Source organism: Otolemur garnettii, unplaced genomic scaffold, assembly GCF_000181295.1.
Source record: "Otolemur garnettii isolate 467f Iridium unplaced genomic scaffold, OtoGar3 scaffold00015, whole genome shotgun sequence".
NCBI lineage: Eukaryota > Metazoa > Chordata > Mammalia > Primates > Galagidae > Otolemur > Otolemur garnettii.
The window spans coordinates 7898899-7921280 of NW_003852410.1; the positions used below are offsets into that span (position 1 = coordinate 7898899).

Consider the following 22382-nt stretch of genomic DNA (forward strand, 5'->3'; position numbering starts at 1 on the left):
CAAAAACCAAACTTTTTGCTTTGTTGATTTCATTTTTTGTTTTCAATTTCATTTATTTCTGCTCTGTTCTTCTTTATTCTACTAATTTTGGGTTTGATTTGCTCTTATTTTCCTAGTTCTTTGAGATACATTGTTAGGTTGTTTATTATATAAGCACTCATTATTATAAACTTTCCTCTTATTACTTTTGTTATATCCCATGGTTTTGATATGCTGTGTTTTCACTTTCATTTGCTTCAAGAGATTTTTTAAATTTTCTTCTTAATGTCTTCATTGATTCACCTTACCTGTCATCCAGGAGCATATTGCTTAATGTCCATGTCTTTGCATCATTTAAGATTAAATTTCTTGTTCTTTATTTCTAGTTTTATTCTACTTTGGTAGGGAGAAATTCTTGGTATGTTAGATATGATTACAATTTCTTTTGAGACTTTTTGTGGCCAACTATATGGTCTGTTCTTGACAATGGTCTATGAGCTGAGGAGAGGAATGTGTATTGTGTATTTTGCAGTTGTTGGATAAATATCTATTTGGTCTACAGTGAAGGTTAAGTCCAAAGTTTCTTTGTTAATTTTTCTGTCTGGATAATCTGTCCAATGTTGAAAGGGAAGTGTTGAAATCTTCAATAATTATCGTATTGATTCTATCTCTCTTTAGATCTGATAATATTTGCTTTATTTATCTGGGTGCTCCAGGGTTAAGTGATTATATTTTTAGAATTATTAAATTCTCTTGCTGAATTGACTACTTTATCATTATATAAAGACCTTCTTTGTCTCTTTTTACAGTTTTTGTCTTGAAATCTATTTTATCTGATACAAGTATAGCGAATCTTGCTCTTTTTTTGTTTTCCATTTGCATGGATTAGTTTTTCTATCCCTTGATTTTTCGGTTTATGTGTTTCCTTATAGGTGAATTATTTCTTGAAGACAACATATGACAGGCTAATTTTGTTAATTTATTGAGCCACTCTATGTCTTTTGATTGGAAAGTTTGGTCCATTCACTAAAAAGTATAATAGTTACTGTTTATGCTATTAAATAGTATGTTTAATGGCCATACTTGAGAACCAAGTAGTTATTCTACTTCTTTTTCTAGCCATCACTACATAGTTGTTCGATGTTATTATTGATAGGTTAGGACTTAACTACTGCCATGTTGTTATTTGATTTCTGGTTGTTCTGTGGTCCTCTCTTCTTTCTTTCCTTCCTGTCTTCCTTTGTTAAAAAGTGATTTTCTCTGGGACTATATTTTTAATTTCTTATTTCTTATTTTTTGTGTGTCTGTCATAGGTTTGTTTGATTTGAAGTTACCATAAGGCTTGAAAAATACATTTTACAACTGATTATTTTTTAAAATTCTGCCTATAAGCAAGCACACAAGTAAAGAGAAATCTATAATTTCTACACTTAAACTTCATCCCCTCCATGCATTTTAACTTTTTGTTGTTTCCATCCATATCTTTTTATACTGTCTTATCTTTTAAGAAGTTGCTATAGTTATTTTTGATAGGTTTGTCTTTTAGTCTTCCCACTCATGACATATATCATATTTATTTTAATATAAACTAAAATGTGAAGAAGTGCCTTCTGATACTATCTTCCAGTACATGACAGAATGATAGAGAAAAAGATGTTTTATTTTAGATTGAAGACAGCATGGGGCAAGATTTTCAATTTCAGCCTGCAAGATGTGCATTAGATTGTTTTCTTAATTAATTATAGGGTTTATGAGAGCAAAAATGTCTGTAGAACTATGTTCTTTGGAGCTTTTTACATATTTCTCTGATCCTTAAAACCTGGGTTGATGAAACAATAGTCTAGACATTGTTTCAAATCAGGTGATAAAAACATAGCTTATTCATATGGTATGTGAAGCTTATTAATCTGTATTGTTTGCAGTATAGAAAGTGTTTTTTCTTCTTTGCCTTACCACATCTAAATTAATTGAAGTATAGGGACACAAGTGAAAACCATCTACTATCATAGAGAGATATACACACATGGATGTAGATATATGCGTAAGTGTGTGTATATGTGTATACACACACACACATCTAAATTGACGTATAGGAACACAAGTGAAAACCATCTACTATCATAGAGAGATATACACACATGGATGTTGATATATGTGTGTAAGTGTGTGTATATGTGTATACATACACACACAAAGGCAATTGAAAGTCTTGACAGTTGACCACATTCTGATCTTTCTCTTTTCTTTTTGCTGCTTTGATGCAGAATAGGTCTATGAGTTCCCAACCCAAGGGAGACTAGAAGTGGATTCCAGTCTGGATTTTGTTTCCATGGTAACTTATCAGCAACCATAGTTTGTTCTACTTCTTTTTCTAGCTGTTTAATTGACTTAGATCTTTATTTTATTGTAGTAAAAAAGATTTGATTATTTGTAGGAGTAATGCAATGTACAGAGAATCTAAAGAGTAAAAAAAGATTGCTTTCCAAGGGGACGAGGTTAATTAGAAATATGAGTGTTGGGGGTGGTGCCTGTGGCTCAAAGGAATAGGGTGCCAGCCCCATATACCAGAGGTGGTGGGTTCTAACCTGGCCCTGGCCGAAAACAGCAAAAAAAAAAAAAAAAAAAAAAAAAAAAGAGTGTTATTGATGTTGATCTTGCCAACATTGCCAGATTTAGAAACTGGGGATATGATTAGACTACCATTTAACTAGAGAAGGTAGGAATATCTTCAGATTCTCTACTGCCAGTGGATAATCTCTGCAAAGGTTCCTGAAGGTCAATAATCAGTTTTCTGTCGGCCAACAGTTTGTGATCAGAGTTTAGGTCCCAAAGCAGGGCAAAGGCTGAGAAGCAGCACTCTGTGGAACTCTACTTCTTCTCAAGCACTTTCCCAGGGAGCAGAGGGCAAGGTCTTCTGTCTGCCTCACACCCCTGGCCCCAAACCCAAGGGTCAAGCCTCAGCACTCTACTGGGTAAGACAGTGGGAAAATCACCCTCCAACTTTGTCAGACAAAGAAAGTGAAAGAGTTTTCCTCCAAGGCTTGGCAGTGACTTCTGGGTTTGGATATAGTTTCCATGAGAGACAACTCAGCCATGGTTTGGTTCATCTTTCTAGAAAAAATAGCTTACATGAAAGGCTTGCCATATATATCAGTGCTGAGATTTTGATCTGTCATGACACCTCCCACTGGTGAAAGATGCTGTCTGAACCAAAGAATCTAAACTGTGAAAGGTGAGAAGGAAGGAACCAAGTTACCTTCCCACAGAAGCAAATGGGAATGAACACTAGGCTCCCATTTTCCTTTCTCTAATTTGCTGTATCACTTACCATTGAAGAATTAGTTGGCCATCTTGAGGGAGGATAGTCACTGATCCAGAGATACCTTGAATTTTCAAGCCCAGGGGCAAATTTGCAATCATAAATCCTACCTGTCTACTTCCCAAGAGATGTGCATTCAATTTCAAAAGGTGGTGTGCAAGCCAGGCCTGGGACTGAGTGCCGATCCCCACAGATCCCTACTCTGCTTCTGTAGTTCACTATCTCTTTCTTGCTATCATTTGTTTCCTTTATGTTCACTTGTTTCTTTTAATGTGGCAGTTTGCTTTTAATGAGTCCAGCTTGGTCAACATTTTATGTATTGGCTGGGCATGGTGGTTCACGCCTGTAAGCTTAGCACTGTGGGAGGCCAAGGCAGGTGGATTGCCTGAGCTTACAGGTTTGAGACCAGCCCAAGCAAGAGCAAGACCCCATCTCTAAAAATAGCTGGGCACTGTGGCAGTTACCTATAGTCCCAGCCACTAAGGAGAGTGAGGCAGGAGAATAAATCACTCGAGCCTGAGTTTGAGGTTGCTATGAGTTATAATACCACAGCACTCTACTGAGGGTGACAAAGTAAGACTCTATCTCAAAACAAACAAAAAAATTGTATTTATTAGTTAATACCCCAGATACGGTTAGAGATAGGACTTCCATATTGTTAGTGAATTCTATAAGTATACGGGGCAAATGAAAATATAAATTTAAGGCCCACAGAAGCTCGTTTAATATAAATGCATACAAAAAGATGATAGGACCTTATTGCTGTGAAGAGGCAGGTAATATAATTAAGCACATGTGCTCTTTGAAGAGAACGCTCTACTGATCTTCATTTGTCAAAGGAAGGGTTGTCTCTGAGAGGCGTGGGCTCAGAGGCAATTATAACATTTTCTACTTTGTTATAATTTGCCATTTCCATGTAAATTGGCATAGGCCATGCCCTGCAATAGTTTTCTACTGTAGTGAGGCCAGAATAAATCCCTCTGTCATCTGCTCTTCATTATCCTGTCCAGCTTTATTTAGTTCCACTGCTGCCCTCACAGCACTCTGGACCCATCAGCCTGCGATTGTTCTCATGACCCCTTTACTTTTTGTAGCACTTACTTTAATTTATTACACATTTATTTCTGTGATTATTTATTAATGCTGAAGGACAGACAGGATAATTCTTGAAACATGATCTACAACCAGATGGATCAAGATGCCCCCCATGGCAAGGGCGGAGCTGCAAAGAAGCACAGGTGGGGGCCTGATGGAATCCTGTCCACAAAGCATGGGACCAAGCCTTAAGAGAGGAGGAGAGGGGTGAGTCACAGAACACTTACTCATATGTGACTCAGTTTCTTTAGCCATAATAGGAATAATGATAAGACCTCATTCATAGGATTCCATGAGGATTAAGTGAAGATTATACATAAAAGCCCTAAGGGTGGTGCCTGGTGCCTGGTAAGCCCCACAAACACACTGACAGCCATGGAAGGGGAGGGAGCTTGGTACTTCACAGTACCTTAGATGGTGCAGGTTGAATTGGGGCCCCCTATAGTGTGCATGTTGAAGTCCTAGTCTCCACTATCTCAGAATGTGACCTTGTTTGAAAACTGTTATTGTAGGGGTATTTAATCAAGTTAGGATATGGTCATACCAGAGTAGGGTGAGCCCCTCATGACTAGTATCCTTATTAAAAAGGGAAATTTAGACATATTCATGGCCTTCAAGCCAAGGAGCACAAAAGTTTGTCAGCAAACCACCAGAAGCTAGGAGAGAGGCCTGGACAGGTTCTTCCTCACAGCCCTTAGAAAGAACCAATCCTACCACCAGCTTGATCTTGGACTTCCAGCCTCCAGAACTGTGACACAATACATTTCTGTTGTTCAAACCACTGAGTTTGTGACACTTTGTTATGGCAGCCCTAGAAAACTAACATAGGGTATAAAAGCATAGGTTTTGGAGAATAATTGGCTTGATTTAAATGAAGGTTCCATTAGCTGTGGAATGTTATATATCAATAAATTATGTAATACTCTGCTCTCATCTATAAAAGTGGGAGAACAGTAGAAAACATGTAGTGTAAAATTATTTTGGGTGCTGACTTCTTAAATCTCATAGTATTTCATGTCATGCTATATCCCCAGTACTAATCTGTTCTCCCATATGTTCTTTACAACCCTGGAAGTAGATCCTATTAGCATCTATAATTTATAGTTGCAGAAGCAGCAGCAGAAAGGTAAGCAGGTGGCCAACCAGGTCATCTAGCTTTAGAGCTCACCGTCTTATCCATTCTTCCCCACCACTTCCTGGCACCAACCTCACAGGTGTGCTGGGAAGATAAAGTGAAGTGATGCTTATGAAGCATGTAGACCAGCACCTGGTGTGTAGCAAGAGAGCAATAAAAGATTAGCTGTCTTATTATTTCAGGAGAATAAGGAAGGGTTGTGGCTGACGTGTGGGTAACATAACAGGCTCCTTATCAAGGAAAAATGGGGAGATGCCTGGGCAATGTTCAGTGTCCACTTTGAGGACAGTTTAATTACTTAACTTTTATCTCACAATGTTTATATTTTAGAAAAGATTTAGAATGTGATTCTGTGAGATAGTAATTTCCTTCTAGACATTACACTAAAGCAAAAAGATGAATGGGGAAACCTGGTAACTCTTTTTTTCAGTGAAGTAGGTGGTAGGTACAATGTGCTGAGTGAAAAGGGCCACCAGGCTACCAGCAGTGACTAAGATCACCCTAGAAGCCCTGTGGGATGAAATGCAACACACCTTCACCACAGGGGTGGGAATCCAGACAAGAAGGAGAAGGAAAAGCAAAATCGAAAAGGGAGAAAAGAATATTTACACTGGCTATAATAGCTGGAAGTAAGTCATGCTCAACACATTACTGATTGGTCATGAGTTATCTGGTACCTGATTATTTCTGCATAAATTGCTGGCCAACAGTATGTTAACATAGCAGCTGTTCCTTGATTCATTTTTTCCCAGTCTCAATTCCCAGTTGCCCCAAATTCAGCCTATTTTATTCTTTCTCCCCTCTTCATCTCTCAACTGCTTATAATATAGAATCACTTGGTGCTTCTGACATCTTAATACATTTTTGACTGGGGATTTTACACAGAAACTATCCATGTTACCAGAAAACTCATGACTGGTCAGCAATGGGTTAAGATATTTGACAAACTTACCTATGTATGATATTTAAAACATTCATCAAAATAGGAATAGATAAATACATTCTTGACATTATAAAACTACATTTATCTCAACTCAAAAGCCAACATCAAACAATAGGACAACCCAAGATTCATTTCTAACTAAAGGTCAGAACAAAATAAGGAGGCCCCTATCACCATTATTATTTTCCATTTATTGGAGATACAATTAGATAAGAAAGGGAAGATGTTATATCTTGACAAACTCTAAAAGGAGGTAGCATGGTGGATTTTATGGTATGTGAATTATACCTAAATAAAGCTGTTATTTAAAAAGTAGCAAAACAATTACTGTTTTGTAGATGATATCATATAATGAACGCATGCCTGAAAACTTTGGGTAACTAAAATATTAAGCTATCAAAAGTTGAATTAAGAACTAGAGTACAATTAATATGCAGATGTCAGTAGCTTTCATATATATGAACAGCAAGCCAAGGAGGCATTTCATATCACAGAGCAGCAGTATGAGAGACAAACAATTTTTTTTTCTGGAAATACCACTCAGTTTTACCTGTTACAGGTAAAACTATCTCAGACACCATATACTAAAGAAAATTCCAAACACATTAAATAGTTCAGTGGGAAAAATGAAATTATGAAATTTTGGGAACAGACATGGAGGCCTTATACCCTAAAGGTCTTACTAATATCTCTCAAAATCTCGAAGAGATAAAAGAAAAGATTGAATTCAACCATGTACATTTTTTAAAAAAGACTTGCATAGCAAAAACCAACACAACCAAAACACAAATGACTAAACAGCAAAAAGCTCTGTAACTCACTTCTGGATAAAGACTCATTCATATCTGTCTGCTGGGCAATTGTCTAAGAATGAGGGGATTCTTATCAGTACCTAGAACGGAGAAAATTTCTGCTTTTTGGTCCTTATGTCCTAGTTACTTTACAACTTGTGCCTTCTTTGTGTATGAAGACCTTTTACTTATCATGCCAACAAAATCTAAAAGCTTAACAAAGCCTAGGAGTGTACAACCTTGATTTGAAGGTAATTTGTAATATCTTAAAAATGTAATAGCAACTCCAATTTTCTTTTCATGCTTTACCACATTTCCCCCTAATAGATTGCCTAAATATGTGTTATGCAAGCAACTCCTCTCACCTTCCACGCACACAGAGGAGAAAGTACAGGGAGAAAGCAGAGGGCAAGACGTGGCCCCAGATTTCAGACTTTGGAGAAATTTTTGTTATAAGGTAAAGCAGCTGTTGTAGATATCTACTGAACTTTGAAAATGCAGTGGGTAAAATAAGAAATTATTATTGACCATTAGGGTATCTTGAACATAGTCATGACTACCCTGTGTGGCACCATTCTCACTTATATAGATAAAGAAATTATGGAGGTTGCTGGCACCTGCGGCTCAATGAGTAGGGCACCCATATACCGATGGTTGGGGGTTCAAACCTGGCCCCGGCCAAACTGCAACAAAAAATAGCCAGGTGTTGGGGCAGGCGTCTGTAGTCCCAGCTACTCGGGAGACTGAGGCAAGAGAATCACCTAAGCCCAAGAGCTGGAGGTTGCTGTGAGCTGTGACACCACAGCACCCTAGAAAGGGTGACAAAGTGAGACTCTGTCTCTAAGGAAAAAAAGAAATTCTGGAGGAGAAGTAACCTATACAAGGACACGTAATTACTGGCAGAGCCAAGATTTTGAAATGTCTCTTTACTATTCCAAACTCCACGCTCTGGATCACATTTCACTCTATTGCCTTCAAATTTTTATATTTTATAATGAGCTTCTTACATGATTTTTTTTCAGATGACATATCCTCATATAAAATCCTGGGTGTTTCTTAGAGCAACATCATTATGTGCCAGTTTAATATAAGTAGCTAATGTACTTTTTGTTTTACATTTTTATTTAGCTTCACCTTTTCCAGAACTATGAGAGGAAAGCCATTCTATTTGAATAAAGAGGGATATCTCAGACACTGAACAAGTGATCCGGGTGTGAGGGCTGCTTTCTGATGGTGGGGAGCAGGACAAAGAGGAGGAACATTGGCTTTCACATACTTGCTTGATTCTCTTTATACCTTTCTATGATTAGAAAGCTGTGCATCAGAGAACTGAAAAGGTCTGCCAAAGTCACTCAGAAATTGGTCTAATCCTAAAATCGTGCCTTTCCCCTTATATCCCCCCTCATTGTCTACAAGCGTGTAGTTAATCCATTCCCTCCTGATGGCTTTGACTGACGTGTGAACTGTGCTGTACTGTTGTCTTTTCTAATTTGATTCCTGGTATTGCTCTGGATTCTACCCCTAGTCCAGCCCATGCACCCCACCTTAAATCCTAAAGTAGTAAGGATGCTGAAGCATGTCTATAATGTTATCTGTGTCTGGTAAACCAAACAATAACTAGATTACCTCGTGCAGTGCTACAGTGGTAGCACTATAATGCTACATACCCAAACTGGAATTTGCAAGAAACATCCGTTGATATCAAGCTACTCTAAGATTCACAATCTATGAAAATGGAAGGTTGGTTCTGTGGGTTATTGCTGTTCTCAATGGAAATAATAATTTATTCCTATACATTTTCCCTTTGTGCTAGTAAATTGCCTTGATCTGCTTTTGAAAAAGATGTGCATTGCCTTCTGTTTCCCAGTTCTTTGTGTTTTCATGAAAATTTGAGTCTAATATTAATAAGAAATGTACACTGAAACTGAGAATCTGTTCTGAACGTAGTTACTTTTCTAGCATTTTTCATGTGCTACCCTTTTCAGCAGAAAACAGTAAGAAATATGATGCAATTAAAATCTCAACAACTATATTCCTGCAAAAAAGTAATAAATGTAGGTGCAGGGCACAGTGGCTCATGCCTGTTATCCTAGCAGTCTGGGAGGCCGAGGCTGGTGGATTGTTTAAGCTCATGAGTGCAAGACCAGCCTAAGCAAGAGTGAGACCCAGTCCCTACTAAAAATGAAAAACTGAGGCAGGAGAATTGCTCGAGACTAGGAGTTCAAGGTTGCTGTGAGCTTATGATGCCATAGCACTCTACCCAGGGCAACAGAGTGAAACTGTCTCAATTTTTTTATTAAAATAATAAACTTAACATATATAAAAGCAAAGACCCTTTGAGCCAAGACTTTTTCTTTGAGAAATTTAGACTCAGGTATTTTTATACGTAATAAATGGCATATGTACAATTTAATCTGTTAAAGTTCTTTTTACAATAGCAAAGGTTAGAAGCAAGGGGATTAAATGACAGTACACATATCCCTCTGAAGTCAGGGAACCTCAGCCCACAGGCCAGGTCAGCCTGTGTTTGCATGGTCCACTAGTTAAGAATGGCTTTTACATTGTAAATGGATTTTTAAAAATCAGAAGGATAATATTTTGTGACACGTGCAAACTATATGGCATTCTGATTTCAGTGTCAGTAAAGTTTAAAGGAACAAAGCCATCCTTGTTTGGTTACATATTATCGGTGGACTTTTCTAGGCTGTGGAGTTGAGTAGTCATGGCAGATCCCAAATGTCTCTCCCGTTGTTCACGCTCCTGCTCAGCTCACTACAAATCACAGGGATGCAATTAGAGCTTGACAGTGTTTCAAGTATCACACAGTTAATAACATTTCATGACCTAAATACAACAATCAAAATTATAAACCTCTGTGTATGCAAGCACAACTTTCATTTGGAGGTAATATTTGTATTATATATTCAGAACCAAAGACTTCTGGAAAAAAAAAAAAAGGAACATTCTATGGCATATGAGTACAACTTACAAAATGATTTTTTCCTGCCACTTTTTAATCATTTAGACCATTTTCTAGATCAACAAAAATCCAAGCATAAAATATCATTTTACCGCAATGTAGATGTCTAGACTATCATCTTGGAACTATGCAACCCTTACTAGAGAATGAGGAATTTATTGGGAATTTTCAGCTGACTGAAGGCAGGCACTGGATACTTTGAACACATACACTAATTCTTAAGATTCAAAATCATGAGTGACATTTTTCACAATGCTGACTTTTACAGCATACATTTATATCTGTTACAAACCAGACTTTTGGCCATTTTCTGCCAAAATAAACACAAGCCCCAGCACTCGCTTTCACGGCATTCTCCTAGCATTTTTCAGCCTTCATCAACATTTGCTATTTTATTTTCAGTCTGTGGTTTTCATGGAAACACTCCTACTCTCTCCTGAGTGTGCCGAGTCTGCCTTTCAGGTGTAACTCAATTAACGCCCTGCTAATTTATCAGTGGATCAGGTAATTACTAAACAATTTTGAGCAAAAATCTTCCCATCTCTCCTGTAAGCGGTACAGCCAGAACTACTTACTGGTCTCAAAATGTCAGTTTCTCTATGTGCTTGGTTTTAAGAAGGTTGAATACACTCGTGGGTGAAAAAATTGAAGAGGATGCTTAATGAACCAAAACATACTCAGGTTCAATAATTAGCAATTCCCAGTTAATTACTAGAAAAGAAAAGAATTAAACTACAGTTCAGCTTTTACATGGGTTACTAGAATGAATGCTATGATGGGCCCTTTCAATCATTTTTCCATTAAAAGGCAGCAGGGACATTGAGAGAGGTAATTTTCCTTTTTTTTTTTACCCTTCCCAAGCTATGTCATTTAAATTTTGTTTTACATCTCAGTTGCTTATACGAACAACTTTGTATGTCATTTGGCTTTGGGGATGAAAGCTCAGCTTATGGATATACCAAGAAGCGTTGGGAATTTCTAAGTAATTATTCAGGAGAAGATTTATAGACCTCTTAACTTCCGGGTTATATTAATTTAATTGAGAATCTTTAGCACTTTTAGTGGGATTTGGCTACTTCTTAAAGAGGACTTTAAGAAGTTATCTGCTCTGTAGCCATGGGAATAATTATAATTAAGAATCACAGTTAAATTTTGTTTAAAATAGAAGATAGGAAGGGAGGTTTATTATTTTAAGCCTAGAATGTGAGGCAAGCCAATGAAATTTATCCATTTTTTCATCTTGCCTTGCAGTTATAGGCAGGAAGGCAGGAAGGGGTGGCGGAGAAAGGAAGGTGGGATTAGAAAATGGAGTAGAGGTGAGAGTTAAGATAGTTGGGGGATGAGACGTTCTCAGGACTCTACACCAGGGCCAGTCTCAAACATGAATTGCAGAATGTGTCTTTTAAATTATGGGACAGAGATATATGACAGATGCCTCAAGTCCCAGCATTAGGAAGTTATATTTTTAGCAAGCTTGCTTGTCAGCCAGCCTCTTTGAAGTGCTAATGTTCCCAGGAGAGAGGTGATTAAGTTTTCCTTGTCAAAATGGGTGAGTGTGGCAGGAATGCTGGCCACATAGGTGGAGAAAACTGAAAAGGAGAGAGGACAGGAGGGGGGGCATTGGTGAAGACCTCCATGTATGTAGTTTTGTTAACATCCGGCTCTGTTCGTGGGTCTCTAAGTCCACTGACAAGGTGGACTATTTCCGTGCATTAGTGTGTGGTATCTCCTGGGACAGTGCTTCTCAGACTTCAGTGTACAGCTGTCACCAGCAGGGCTTCTTATTAATAAAGACCATTCCAGAGTTTCCATGCAGCAGGTCAAGAAACAGCCTAAGAAATGAGACCTAAGAACCTGCATTTCTGTGAAGTTCCCCGGTAATGCTGCTGGTGTGGACCACCCCCCCCCCCACCACCACCCTCTGAGAATCCTTGTTAGGTATGTGACTGGCATGCATTTGATGGAGAAGAAAGGAGGCACATTCCACTAAAAATGTTAAGGCTTGTGAGGATCATACAGGTTTTCAGATGTTTTTCACCCTAACTGCATGAAGGGTAAATTGAGGGAATTATTTCAGAGAATATTGCCAGCTTATAGTAAATATTTTACCAGTTGGACAAGTGTGTTTCTCGTGTTTTGTGCCCAGTAACTGGCTAGTAGTGAAAGGATTTCTATTCTTATATTCCTGCCAGTACTATCGGAACATGGTCCTCACTCATTTTATTACCCTACTTTCTATCTGTGGGTGAATAGACCAGGTTTAGCAATGGGCTGACAGCTACTGTATTAATTTTTTTTCATTTTATGTTATGCTTTAGAAAGCTTGGTTGGTCAGTCTTAATGGCTCTAGAGCCTTCACTGAGTGGGACGTCAGGAAGGCTTCCTAGAAGTGAAAGAAAAATTTTAAAGTTTTGTAGAGATTAGAGTAGCAATTGATTTTCAAAGTCTGCTGTGGATCAGAATTATCTAGCATGATAATCATAAAACACACAGGCCCAGGCTCACTGACATAGTATGAGGCCTGAGTGTTTCTCTTTTTACCAAGTCCCTAAGGTGAGTCTAATGTACAGCAACGTTTAAGAATGGTTCAGAGCAATTCTTTTCAAACTACAGTGAAAACTAGAACTAAAGTTTATTTTTAATCATCATGGACTAATGCTTTTATTAAAAAGGAATAAAATTAATTATTTGGAAATAGTAATTTTAAAACACATATAACTCATAAGCCCTTGGGGGTGTAGACTATGACCTTGGGGGGGGGGGCTTCCACTACAGAAAAGAACTGTAATAGCTGGAGGCACTGAAGAGTGAACAGAATCAGACAGGTCCTCTTGACTAGTATGGGATCAGAGGAGGGAAAGAGGGGGTGATCTGCGGTAGGTTCCCTATTTTTGCGCCCTTTACCCTTATGCTAAGTGCAGTCAATTCCAGCATACAGTGGTAGTGGCAGCTTTGAGACACTGGTGGGATTGAGAACACTGCCATATAAACCTCAGGGACTGCATGTTTAGAACAATTACTTTGGGCATCATCCTAGCTTTTTATGGTGACTATGGTGGAGCTTACGTGACTGTATCCAGCAGCCAGAAGTCATCAAACTGTGCATCTGCAATGCACATACCTATTGTACATGAATTATTCCTCAAAGCTATTAAAAGCCATAGAATAAAATCAATAAAATAAAATGCTTAAAATAAATACATTAGAAATATATTAAGTTCCTAGGAAATCAGAAAATTGTGAAGACATTGAATAGGTTTCCATGAAATACAAATTGATTTTATCTTCTTCAAATTTGCAAAGACAAATAACACATCAACAGAAGAAGGTATCTCCCTCTCACATGCTGAGTTGTTCAGTGTGGGTAACTGAATGCTGGTGTTCTTGCAAATAGATCAGTGTTGTGATAAGCTAATGTAATATTTGCCTTAGTTTGGGGGGTTTCCAGAACTGATGAATATAGGTACCTAAAATATTCATGATTCATTATTAATGTCAATAAAATTAAAAAAACATAAGCCTCAATATATTATTGTATTCAAAAGACATAAAATTACGTAATCAATATTTTATGAATGTTTCTAAATGCTTACTCCCAATTTCTGTCTATCTATCTCACTGAGGGTGAGGAACACACAAATTACAAACAGGCCCATGTCTATGAACCACACTTTGAGTAGCTCCAGTCTAGAGGATTGGAGTCTACCAGTTGTTCCAGGCAGTCACCAAAGGTAAATTTACAGCTTCTGTTCAGGGGCAATGCAAGTAATTCACTGTATTTGGCCTGTATCCATTTTGTTGCTATAAAACCAAGGCAATAATTTCTGTAATGCATTTTATTGTTATAGTTATTTGTGTACATATTTATCCCCATTACTACGAGTTGCTTTAAGCAGACCCATAACCTATTCAATTTTCTTTGGAAGAGCCTGGCACAGTTTTGTAAATTGTAGCCACTCAAATATAATATTTGTAGAACTTAATGTTTGTTGAAAGAACACCAGCTGTGTTTTAGTTCTTTATACCATCACCAATAAAACTGACTTATAATTAAAGCAAAGTATTATTTTTAACAGAACTGAAGATCTTGGTGGAGACAAACCAAGACAGAGTCGTAATTCTGACATTAATTATCATAAAGCCGCAGCAGCAAAGCGAAGATACATGTGAACTCTTTGATGTTATGAGATGATTAAATATAAAATGGAATACTATGGGCAATTGACACAGTATACTTAACTCAGATCATGACTAAGAAACCAAGACTGTGTCAAACAATATGCTATAAAAGTAAGTTATGTAACTCTTTAACACAGTAGTAAATTTTTGCTGACAAACCAGATATTTTGCTGCTTGGAACACATCCATGCCTCAGCTTGCTCTTTTATTCAGAAGATATACTTCAGAAATGTACACTAAGAAGATCAATACAAAATATAATTCAGGTAGAGCTAAATCAAATGTGGGAAGTGAAGGAACATTCAAGGTAAGTCTGGAAATTCACACATTGATGGCCATCTTAGAACCTGGCTGCAATTTCACTAATATAACAATATTGCTTATATTTCTTAATTTAAATAAAACTTCATAATCTTTGACAGTATAATATTTTCTTGGTTCCATTTGGCACCCTGGAGGCAAGCATGGGGACCATGATCAGAATGGGATTAGTAATTAGGACACACCCTGAAGCTGGCTGGAGTAGGTTTCCTGAGAATAGGAAAATGAGGGTAGAGAAGAAGAGATAGTCCCTATAGAGAGGTATGAAAAGACCAAAGATAAGGAAAAGTAGCATAAAGTCATTCAAAGGAATCCAGAGAGGCACTGTGGGCAGAAGTCATGGGAGAAGTAGCCTTGATTCATGCAGTGACCCAGAAACAGATATATTCTTCACTCCTTAAGTTCTTGGTAAATATCCCAGCTTTACTTACCCACTTGTAAGGACCCTGAACAAACTGCCCAATGTCTCTACACCTTAGGTTTACCATGTATAAGACATGCCTTTAAAGTTGGGAATAAACAGGGTAATGCAAAGCTTAGAGAGTGTGTGGCTCATCTGATACCCACTGAATGTTAGCTTCTTGCCCTCGTGATGGTTGTTTGTGTTAATTTTATTATCATTGGGCGTCTTTTATATGCTAGGCACCTTCACTGAACAAGTAAAATGAATGGACAATCACATCCTTAAAGTTTTGCCAACTGATAAAAAGGAGATTAAAAGGATGGTGGGAGAGAAGAGGGGAGGGTCCTAAAGTCATCCAGGAACTCATCTAGAAGAGAAGAAACTTCTCTCTCCGGCCATAATTGCAAAAAATCTACAAAGAAAAAACTGATATTTAGATGTATAATTGAAAGATAAGAGAAACAACCTAAATACCCACCAACCGAGGAATAAATTAACAAGCTGTGGTATATGCATGCCACAGAATGCATATACCTCTTTTAAGTCAGTCATTAAAAGAGATAGAGACTTCACATCTTTTGTATTCACCTGGATGGAGGAGGAACACATTTTTCTTAGTAAAGCGTCACAAGAATGGAGAAGCAAGAATCCAATGTATTCAATTCTGATATGAAGGCAGTAGATGACCTAATACATGGTGGGGGACAAGGGAAGAGGGAGGGAGTTTGGGGGTCACAGTGTATGGCACACCTCTGGGGGTGGGACACAATTGTAAAAGGAACTTTAACAAATGCAATCAGTGTAACCTAATTCTTTGTACACTCAATGAATCCTAAATAAATAAGTAAACCAGAGGTCTCCTCAACCCCCCCAAAAGGAGAGATTTTCACTGGAGCAGAAAGGCCTTGTTTCATGCAAATATACGTTAGGACCACAAAAAATAGGATAGTTTTCTGCCTCATGAGGAACTGAGCACTCTCATTATGAAGTGTTTGAACAACGTAGAGACTAAACAAGTAATCAAAAGATCTAGGGAACGTAACCAGCATTGAACCAAAAATTGTATGGGGGTACAAGTGAATCTTTCTAAGAGTAGAATGTGAACGTTTTAAAGCAATAACTGAGAGAATGACATGAAGGCTGTGTTGACCAGTTTGATGGAAGTAGTTCGGATTGCATATGAAAACCCCACACTGTACCCCAGAAGTGCATTGATGTACATAGTTACCATTCAATAAAAAAAATATATATATATATAAAAAATTGTGCTCAACAATCTCTTGTATCTTTGATACTCTAGGAGTCTGTATTTTCCTAGTACTTTTTTTTTTTTAAACTATACTCCTTCACATTATTTTTTGGTCTTTTTCCAATATATATCCCTGTGCCCATCAACTCAGAAATCTTCTATCACTTCAGATGAAATAGAAGAATGTTAGTATTATATCGTCCTACTAATCCACCTCTCGTCATTGCTTTTTCTCTAGTTATTATGTTTATTTCATCTAGATACATTATAACCCCCCAAACTAAAATTTCATGGCATTTGCTTTAAACATTTATGCAAGTTTTAAAGATATTAGAAGGAAAAAAGTGATCTTTTGTATTTACGCACCTATTTAATATTTCTGGTAATTTTAGTTCTTTCCTAGAGATGCAAGTAGCATTTACCTTTTGTCTGAAGAACTTCCTTTAGTGTTTTGTGTAATAAGTCTGCAGTGGTGAATTCTTTGTTTTCATTTAGCTAAAATTCTATTTTGCCTTCATTTTTGAGGGTTATTTCTGCTAGATATAGAATTCTAGGCTGACAGTTTTTCTCTTTCAGCCCTTTCTACATGTTATTACACTGTCTTCTGAGCTGCATTGTTTTCTGAAGGAAGGGCAGGAGTAAGTGGTATTGTTGCCCCCCTGTGGGTATTCTGGTGTTTTGTCTGGCTCATTGGAGGTTTTCTCTAGTCTTTGGATACTAGCAGATTGATTATGATAGGTCAAGGTGTGATTTTCTTAGTCATTATCCTTCTTAGCATTTGCTGTGCTGCTTCAATCTATAAATTTAAGTCTTTGACCAAATTTTGCAAAAATTTTGCTATTATTTGAGTATGTTTTCCTCCACAATTCTTTTTTCTTTTCTGGAATTCAATTATCTGTATAATTAGATTACTTGGTATTGTCCCCTGGATCTCTGAAGCTATGTTTTATTTCCAACTCTTTCCCTCATCTGTTCTTATGGTTAGATGCTTCTATTTGATTTACTTTCAAAATTATTGGTTCTTATGCCATCCCAAATTTGCTATTAATCTCATGCAATTAACTATTTTCAATTATTTTTAGCTCTCAAATTTCTATTTGTATCCTTGATTTCTTTTGTGTACTTTCTATTTCCCTGGTGAGATTTCCTATTTGTTCATTTACTAAACACATATTTTCCTTTATGATCTTTGGCATAATTCTATTCATTATTTTCAAATTCCTTACTGCTAATTCAATACCTGAGTCATCTCAAGTTCACTAATTTCCTTTTCTCTTGATGATAAGTCATATTTTTCTGTTTCTTCATGCCTAAACTTTTAAATTTTATCCTTGATTTTGCCAATGATATATCATGAGAATTTGGTATTTTATTATATTCTTCTGTCAAATTTTAACAGCTTTTGGTGGAGAGTTAACTTGGCTAACTCCAATTCCAAAGCAGTATCTCTTCTGTGATTGGTAGTAGCTGAAATCTCTGTGCAGCTCTTTTAGTCTTAGTTGGGCTACTTGGAGTTTGTGCCATTTATGAGGTCAGCCAGAGATTTGAATAGAGTTTATACCCAGTATTTGGGGTTTCTGCTTTGTGGCTATTTTGTTACCAGGATCCCACTTAACTTTCTGCTTGTTGTGGGCACTTCAAACTCTATCCTTTGGTTAAGATAGCAAAACGGCAGCAGGTTTTTAACTAAACCATAATATCCTCCAGGGCACTACTGAGGGTCTGACTTATTTTAGAAGGGATAGAAAACCAGGATCCCCACTACGACTGTGCCATTCCCTTCTTCCCAGTACCATTTCCCCTGTTGCAACCCCCAATGCCTGCCTGTTTTGGGGGGTGTTTTTGCTCTTTAGTGCTTTCAGGTAATGTTTTTCAGAGTTTATAGTTTTTCTCTGTGGTCTGATAGAAACTATGAAACAGTAACTAGAAGCAAAATTCTCTTAATACACTTGAAAAGACAAGGGTAACAATGTTTTTAGTATTGATTTTAATTAATCTGCAAAGCTCTGATATTGAAACAAGATTTCTCTTGTTATGTTGTTACTGAGTTTACTCAGATAGAATATTCTGTGTATCCATGAATCCGGTTCCATCAGGAACAAAATGAAAGAGCAATACATATATAGAGATTCTGTAACAGAATGATTTTGGGGGGAAAGGATAAAAATATTTTTTATTTTTGTTCCAAACCCCCCTTACCTTTTTTGTGTGTGTCAGGGGGAGGGAGGGACTGAAACCTAAGTCCCTATCTCAGGGGCAGAGAAATGAATGTCTTATTTTGTGTGTGTGTGTGTGTGTGTGTGTGTGCCATAGGAGATAACACAAAGGAATCCTCTGGGCAGAGGTCTTGAGATCATTTTAGCTGAAGATGAGATTAATTTGGGTCACAAGACTGTTTTAGCCCCAAATGGGATTATGGGATTAATCAGAACCTTTGAAAGCTCTGTGCTTCTCTGTTCAAGGGGCAGGGGATGCTGGTATTTTTTGAGATGGGAGTCTGCCAGCCTCCCCACTTGCTGGCAAAGTAATAAACTTCTTTTTCCTCCTCAAACCACCTATCCCTGTTTTTCTGATGCAGCTTTGCAGGACAAGGGCTGAGCTTGAACTTTCGGTAACAATAATGCATTTATTTGATACTACATCTACTACTTCCCAGGTCTATGATTTACTTTCATGCTGTTGACCATATTTTTTCAAAAACAATCACAACCAAATCTAGTATTATTAGAAAAGTGGTGTATAATTGTAGCACTTGCAGGAACTTCAGCATCCAAGGACAATTTGAAATAGCTTACCATCAGTTGCTCTGTTTCTATTAAAGAAAATGCATCTTCTTTTACGATTTGTTGAGCTGAAAATGCCAACTTAAGAAAATAAATAAAATTCTGAGGTATTTATTGGTTTACTCTGAAACGTACCAGAGAAGTTTACTGAAATAAAGGGAATTAGAAGAAAAATATCTGTGTTCACCTGATTTTGTCATTAGGATATAGCAGGGCAGCTCCCAAGCTACACTTAATTTAGAGGTTGCCATTTTCTGGAAAATCCAATTAGCCTTCTACTCAGCGCTTCTCATAATGATGATAGCTGAGATCTGAAAACAGCAGGGACCAGAAATCTTATATTACAAATATAAAACAATTTCTTGAATTGCCACAGTTTTCCTGTATGAAATTCAGGGACTAAATACTTGGCTTGGAAGTCATCATCCCTTTCTTGATTTTTAAAAACTAACTTAAGGCATAAGTCTAGAAGAGACTCCAAGATAAACACCTATTTCTCTTTAGTCTACTTGATTCCATAAACTTATTCTATAACAAGGTAGGATAAAAAAATAATGAAAAAAAACCTCCACATATGTTTCTGCTCTGTAGTAAATGGTGATATTTGGGTCCCACTGCACTGGCAATATAAGTGAGACTGTGACAAAGAGAACTTTGGAGCTATTGTTTTTATTTTAGGGAAGTGCCTTTTGAGAGAGAGTGAAACTTTTTTCTTGTTTTTCATCTTCTTAGAGTAATATGACATGTCCCTAGGACTGATTATGTCAAAATTGCACAAATAGATTTGTAATAAGAATGCCATTATAAAGAATTCATTGCAATGTGGATAATTTTTAGCCTCTGGGTCTCAATTCTGACTAGATTAATGACTCTATATTGATTTTGTGTGTGTGTGTCGTTATAGTTCAAACATGATAATCTGCTGTTATATTGACCATCTTTCTTTGTTAAGAATGGCAAATTACTCTCCAGACAAGTTATAGACTTAGATATTTTCAGTATCTTCATGTAAATGCTAACATCTTAAGACTGTGCTACATAACAGTTGAATTTTTCATAAAGAATTTTTAGCTGGTATTTTTCCTGTTTATTCACAGAGCTGCCAAACTAAAGGCTTTTATCAAAAGACTTTTAGGAGCTCTGTCTTCATGACACTGCTCCTTTGAAAAAGATACCAAAACCCAAAATGATAGGTTTTTGTTGGGGAGGTGTCATCAAACTATGCGATTAAAATATGTGATTAAAAGATATCTTTACCATCAACTAGTTAAACAGTCATGAGGCATCCAGATGAAGCAGATGAAGACCACCCATCTCAGAGGGAGGGATACAGCTCTAAGTTCCCTTTGTTCAAGCCTGGCTCCGTCACTATCTGAATGGCAGTGGGCAAGTCCCCAACACATCCCGTACTTTTACTTATTCATATTCATGAATTAGTCATATCATTAATGATATGAATATTATTCATACTAATATCAATCAGTATTACCTCAAAAAATGATTGTGAGAATTAGACAAGTGTAGAGGGCATAAAATATGATCCATCAGTAAATATTAGGTTTTATTATTACAATCAAGTCCAGAAGACAACTACATTCTTTTTTTAAAAAGAAATTTATATTCGCATATTACTATTGTCTTAAGTGTCAGTTACTTTGACAAAGATTAAACTTAGTTTCTGCTGTGTTGTGGATTATTTTTAAACATAAGCCAGAACTAACCAGTAGTCAGAATACATTGTTTCATCTGGATCAAGAAAACCCTGAAACTCCAAAGCAAATTGTCACTTGACAGGATCTCTTTTGTTAATTTCCCTTATTCCAGTAGAATCTACTGAGTTTTGACAGTGAGATTCAAGGTACAGATTTTGCTGGGGAAATTGAACTTTTTTCCTTTGTGTTATCTTCTTTTATCAAGGAAAATAAAAGATAGTAACCCCAGGTAGCTCAACCAGACTGTGATTTGAAGCAGTAGTTTTAAAATTGTCATGTGAGATTCAAGGAACAACATTGTACATTTAAAAAAATCTCTTCTTTTAAAGAACAATTTGATCAATAGATAAAAGTAAAAAAGGTGATAAAAAAGAATTTGGAAGTTTTACCTAGAAAGACTTTGAAGTGTTTAATGTTTTAAAAGGAAGGAACTACCTAGCAGGTAAATAAGGAATTGAGGGGAAAAAAGAGACCAAGAAGGTCTATTGATGCAATTGACTCTTCCCAGATTAGCTGCATTTCTCCAGGGCCCCTTATTTATACGACATCCCTTATCACTTATGGATTCAGTGTGTACCATGGGGTTTCACACTTGTCAATAGATTTATTTTTTCTCTTGTCATAGAGGGAAAAACCTTGAATGGACTGTGGAGCCGAGAGTTTTCAGTTCTGGTACAAATACATATTAACCATTAGTACCAGTCTCTTCATCTATAATTTGAAGAAAATAATATGAAAAAAAAAAGAAAAGAATATGTACCCTCCACAGATGAGAAATCTAAATTAACTCAGGGACAGTATGTGTCTCATACAGAGCAGGCACTTGATACTCTGGTATCATTATTTTATTCTATTACACCAAAGTTTGGCAAACTTTTCCTGTGTCAGACTGCAAATATTTTAGTCTTTTGGGGTCACATGGTCTCTGCTGTAACTACTCCCTCTTTTGTTACAGAGGAACAACAGCCATAGACAAAATGTGAACAAACTGATTGTGTCTCAATAAAACTTTATTTATAGAAATTCAGTTTTAAACGTCATACCATTTTCACATGTCCTAGAGCATTATTCTTCTTTTGATTTTTATTTTCAATCATTTAAAATTTAAAAATCATTCTTAGCTCTCAGATAGTATAAAAACATTTGGGAAGCTATGCTAATCTCTGTGTTACCCTGAAAATTATAAAGGAAGTGCATAATGAAATTCAGAAGGGTTATAAGCGTGGTATATTTCTGTAATAATGAAGAAAGTAAAGTGTGTATTGGGGAAAACCGAGAACTAAGACTGAACTTGAGAGCTCTATGGAGTGAGTTTTGATTAAATATGTAGAAAATAGGAAGTATTGACAGCATTCAGGGAGAGTTTTTTTGTATGGTATTTGAGAGAAAGGATTCTGGCACTTGATAATCAAAAAGTCACAGCAATGGAAGGCGGTTACACAGCTGCTCTTGTTGTTGGGGTATAAGGTGGTAAAAAAGGAAAACCGAATAGA

The 22382-nt window shown here is 36.8% G+C and overlaps 1 long non-coding RNA gene across 2 annotated transcripts in view; it reads right to left on the bottom strand.

Moving 5' to 3' along the window:
- LOC111723727 overlaps window positions 1-11909 on the bottom strand; it is a 28092-nt gene extending 16183 nt beyond the window's left edge. The window contains exon 1 of one of the 2 annotated variants that reach the window (XR_002772215.1): window positions 11898-11909. This is a non-coding gene — a long non-coding RNA (uncharacterized LOC111723727). Of the gene's footprint in view, window positions 1-3517; window positions 3533-11897 lie in introns of those variants that run through there. The other variant, XR_002772214.1, reaches the window with a different exon arrangement.
- Between the last annotated feature and the right edge of the window lie 10473 nt (window positions 11910-22382).